Here is a 5625-nt window from a genome sequence, read left to right as displayed (position 1 = left end):
GCCCTGGCCTGAAGCGCTGGCATCCCATATGAATGCCAGTTCAAGACCTTGGGCTCCTGCACCTGCGTGGGAGAACCAGAAGAAGTTCCTGGCTCCTGGCTTCAGATCAGTGCAGTTCCGGCCATTGTGGCCAATTGAGGAGTGAACCATCAGATGGAAGACCTTTCTCTTTCTCTCTCTGCCTCTCCTCTGTCTGTGTAACTCTGACTTTCAAATAAATAAATAAATCTTTAAAAAAAGCAGCATTCTTATTTTGAATTTGATAATGTCTGACGGTCAGAGGAGTGATATCCTTCAATTTCATAAGAAATCTGCTATCTGTGATGCAGCTGGTGCAAAATACATGACAGTTCTTAAAATGTAATCCTCTGGTATCTTTTCTAAGAATTATTTTACATATTTTAAATGCAGACTGACAAGAGACAGAGACAGAACTTCCATTTTCTAATTTTCTCCTCAAATGTCAGTGACTGGGCCAGGCCAAAGCCAGGATCTTGCTCTATTCTCCCACGTGATTGCAGGGGCCCGAGTATTTGGGCCATCTTCCACTGCTTTCCCAGGTATATGGGAAACAGAGCAGTCGGGACTAGAACCAGTCCTGTGATATGGGATGCCCATGTTGAGTGTCATCTTAACCCGTCATGCCACAATGGCAACCCTCTCCTTAGTATTTTTTTTTTCATTTTCCAATTGAGCTGTACCTGCTCCAGAAGAGTTTTTAAAATATTTTTATTCCAAAAACTGAGGGTGTGAAGCATGTTTCAGGGTCAGTGGAAGCACACTGTGGGAGAAGGGCTACTAAATCAGACCTGGGATACTCAGTTAAACTTGAACTTCAAATAAAGCTGAATGCATTTAAAACATTGGGAGAAAACTGAATCTCAGATATTGCACAAGACAAATTTTTTTCTGAGATGTTGTTTATCTGAGGCTCAAATTTAGCCAGGAGTTCTGTGTATTTTGTTGCTTCCTGGAAATCCTATTGAAGACATGGCTATAAATTTTCCCCATGAATGCAAAAGATCCAGTCTCTTGATTGCATTTGCCATTTAACTCATGGTTGTCTGGAGTGACCTATATCAGAAGAGTTGGAGTAAAAATTTTGACCCCTGAGAAATACTCTTGTATTTTGTTTCTGAGAATGATTATTGAAAATCATCTATATGTTTGGAATATGATCAAAAGTAATTTTAAAGATGATCACCTGGCCGGTGCCACGGCTCACTAGGCTAATCCTCCGCCTTGCGGAGCTGGCACACCGGGTTCTAGTCCCGGTTGGGACACCGATCCTGTCCCGGTTGCCCCTCTTCCAGGCCAGCTCTCTGCTGTGGCCAGGGAGTGCAGTGGAGGATGGCCCAAGTGCTTGGGCCCTGCACCCCATGGGAGACCGGGAGAAGCACCTGGCTCCTGCCATCGGATCAGCGTGGTGTGCCGGCCGCAACGCGCCAACCGCGGTGGCCATTGGAGGGTGAACCAATGCAAAGGAAGACCTTTCTCTCTGTCTCTCTCTCTCACTGTCCACTCTGCCTGTCCAAAAAAAAAAAAAAAAAAAAAAAGATGATCACCTAACACAGACTTCCAAGTGCTGCTTTTAAGTTAGGAAGGCTCAGAAATCAAATTTGTTCTGAAAATAGGAGTTCGGTAAAAATGATTAGTTCTTAATTTTTGGTAATCTTATGTTTTTTATCAACTGTTACGTTAACACTATTGCATTCTTTCTTCTTCAACTGTATAGCTCTTCCCTCTCAGTGTCATTGCTTTAGAATGCAAGAAGTTAAACCCAGAAAGTAAGAGGAAAAAATAGGGTGTAGGGGTGGGTCTTCAACAAGTTCACAGAAAAAGTGAATTATGAAAGTACTATGCATGGACTTCAGCATCTTTGCACCAAAATTAGCCTATGTTTTTCCATGAGCTGGCTGAAGTCCCCTTGTGATGTGGCAATGGTGACAAGGCAGGCTGAGGACCATCTGGCCTTGGAAGCTTCCATCCTATGATCAGTGCATGGGAACTGTGCCAAGCGCAAGGTACCGATTCAGCTTTGACAGGAGCCTGTGCTCTAGTGGCCTGCAGTTTAGTGGGGACTCTACATAGGTGACCTCTGCCTACTGTGGACAGAGTGAAGTCTGAGAGTGAGAGAACTTTGAGGCCAGGCTGGTGGGGAGGGGGAGCCCCACTGATTCCCCATGGGGCCAAGGAAGGCCTCACTGGGCCTCATGGGAGGGATGTTGGATTTCAGGGGCAAGAGGAGGAGAAAGGGCATGTGAAGCAGGAAAATCCACACGTGGGACACGGAGCTGTGTAGTCCAGTGTGTGAGGATCAATAGGCAAGGGGCATGGTGCAGTTCGAGCAGGGGCCAGAGGGGCGATGGAGGTCAAGGGCTGCTCTAGAGCCTCAGCTGCCAGGTGAGGGGCCTTGGCATTGGCTGCAGGCAGTGGGAGAGGCCGGTGGATGGTGGGAAGGAAGGAACCAAGAACATGTGGGAAAGATGGATGGATGATAGATACTAAGTTACTTAATCATCCTAGGATATTAGTTACACCCAGATTGGCAAGTGGACTTTTGCACTGATTTTGGATCTAAAGTGTGTGTGCTCCTTGTCCCACTGGAATTTTGCTGGTTCGTAACCAAGAGCTTTGTCTTGGATAAAACCCCAGGCAAGCTGGATCCAGATGTGGGCTTCTCTGTTATGTCTGTAATAGCCAGCAGAGTCTGTCCCCAGCCTGAGAGAGCTGGGGACACCAGCCTGGGTGGCCCCATTTTCACAACATTATTTATACCTATTATTTCCTTGATATCCACCAGAGAAGGGATTTATCTGTAGTCTCTTACTTGTCATGGGAAATCAGGGAATGGGGACAGTTCAGTGGTGGGCCCCATAGAGAGGACAGGGCAGCTCCCACGTGCCAGGCTGGCAGAGCAGTGGCGCCAGGATGAGAGGCTTGTGGAAGGCTCTCTGCTCTCCCAATAGTGCAGGCATCAGTGCATATTTGGCCTAGCTCCTTTTGATGAGATTATTGTGGAACAGGTAGGAGGAAACGAGTTAAATGCCATGGAGAAAGCTGCAGGTTCCCTTCTTTTCTAGATACTCACTGAGACTTTTATCTTTTTCCACCTAACTTCCATTGTCTCAAAAATTGAAGGAATTAAGTTACAGTTATGGGGACTTGAACTTTTTCTTTTAAAACAGTAACTTAAACCTTAGGGTATTAAAAAAAATAATCAGTTCATCTTCTGGAAGTGATTCTATCCTTCATTCTGCAGCCTCTTGCTCAAACCTCATCATCTATGACATGGTACTTGACCCCAGCCCTTTCCCCTCAGCCTCCTTTTCTTCATTCTCTCCCACCTTCTGTGCAAGCACACACACCATGACAAAGTTCCCTGAGAACTTAATGGGACATCCAGGGACTGCAGGGACCAGATTGGCCTGATCTGATTAACAGAGCATCTGGAGTAGCTTAAAATTTGCTCTTCAGTGGGCTCAACTGCAGTGTTTGTCTAGATTTTGTTTGGCCATAATAATATAAATGGGGAGAGTCAATTTATACTATGGATCATGTAAAAAATGGGGAAAAAATAGCATTAGTTTGTCTCAACTTTTTCCTCACAGCCTTGTTTCATGTTTATTTTCTAAGGCTTGTTAAAGGCTTTCTTTTGCAAACCTCACTGTTCCATAGACAAAGCAGTCTACAGAGGGCAAAGTCATGGGGACTGAGGAAGGCATCTCTGTTCTTGATGTCACATGTGAGAACAGCTTCATGTGCTGCAGGACTTGCCTGGAATACATAACAGACACCACTGCCCATTCGAGAAATGGGACAAAGAGGCTGCAGCTTCCAGAGAGACACCAGCTGTGCAAGACACAGGCAAACTCTTGCAAAGTGTATGAACTGATTGAAGGACAAAAAGGAGTCCCATGAGCCTCATTTGTAAGTTGAGGAGGAGCCACGAAGTCCATGAAATGTGCCGGGATGTCCTCACATGTAGTGGGTGCGTGGGATATGGGATCTTAATTGGTGTCAAGAGAGTCAGTTAGACGCATAAGCTCCAGCACCACTGAGAGCTCTGTTGTTACTCTTAGGAGGACATTAATTTGAGGAGTGAAACCTGAGTTCAGGTCCCTCCTTCTAATCCAGAATCTGCAGGAAAAGAGTCTGGTCATGTGGAGATAGGGAAAGATGTTGGCACCCATGAACCCTGCTCTCTCAAATGCTGCTTGGCAGCTATGACAAAGCTTGAGGAGCTGATTTGGAAGAGCCATGAGGTGCAGGCCTTTGCACAGGCAATGGATTCAATGGTGGTCTCTGTGCACAGCCTGCTCCTCTTGTCTGGGGCACCCAGTTGCCCTGGGGCTGATCTAACATAGACATATCTCTGTAGCTCCCCTTCAACCTGATGTCCATGGTCACAGATGGGGGAGTGTCTGAAATCCCCACCAGCATCTGTGCCAGGGCAAATGCAAAGACCACAGGCATCTGTGCAGCAGCCTTGGAGCCAGCAGGGTGGGTTGATTCTGACAGGAGCAACCACACACTGCTGTGGGGCATTTGTCACACTTTGGTTAGGTACCAGGGGGAAGTGAGACCTGACTTTCCATGAAAATGTCCCAGTGCTTGTTTCCTTGTTAGAGGACGATAGCCACAGGATAGAAACTATACAGGAGGTCCACTCAAAACTCATGCTCCCAGTACCAAGAAAGACTTGGTGCATTTACTTGTCATTTACTTTACAAATCATTTCAAAGTCTTGCTGAGTAAGCAAGGTGAAAATTACTATGTGTTGGAGCATCTGCATCTCATTTTAATTGGGTGACTGCAAAGCAAGATCAAAACCTTTCCTTGTCACTCCATCTGCAGGGCTTTCCAAACAAAAACCAAAGGGATGCTCTTGTAATTTTTTGGGAGACAGTGACCCAGAACAGTCCTAATGACTCAACTGGGGCTCACAGAGCCAGCTCCAGCCCCAGCATGACTCACCGTAAGGTGGGGGCTCCTGGTGACCATCATCTCTAAGGTGGAGCCTGGTGTGGCTTCCAAGACAGCAGGTCCTGTTGTGAGTCTGTGCGCCTGGGTTCCAGTTAGAGCTGGCCTGGCCACTTGGGCCAGCAAATCTAACTCTTGGCACCGTGTTGTCTACATCTGCGAAAAAGCCTTGGTGAGGAGAGGAAATATCAGCAGTGGGGAGCATTCTACCAGTGCTGGCAAAAATGTACTGCACCTGCCTTCACCACATAGTGCATGGACAAGCCCTCAACCTTTCAGACATCACGTTAAAGGATGTGAGCCCCCATCCTACTGACCATGAAATGTCTTTCTCTGTCCCCTATTCTCCTTATCTGTCAACAAAACATCAAGGCGGGCCTGGGGATACAGAAGCCTTGCTGGGCCTGATAAAGAATTCTGGTCTTTTCCACAGGGGTGGCCATCTCTACCCTGATGCCCACTCCAGGCCTGGGATCTCTGAACACTGTCACTCAGTCCCCTTTGTTCCCAGATGTACAGGGTCTGGGGAGAACTGGCCATTCCCTCCCTGATCTCCATGTCCCCTACCCCTAGGGCTCTTCTGCCTGATTGGCCTCATCTGTGATCTCTGGGCAAGACCTTCAGGTCTTGAGAAGGTGGCAG

The sequence above is a fragment of the Lepus europaeus genome, unplaced genomic scaffold (genome assembly GCF_033115175.1).
Source record: "Lepus europaeus isolate LE1 unplaced genomic scaffold, mLepTim1.pri SCAFFOLD_92, whole genome shotgun sequence".
In the NCBI taxonomy this organism is placed as follows: Eukaryota; Metazoa; Chordata; class Mammalia; order Lagomorpha; family Leporidae; genus Lepus; species Lepus europaeus.
The sequence above is the reverse complement of the archived record's forward strand: the minus strand, read 5'-3'. Positions refer to the sequence as shown.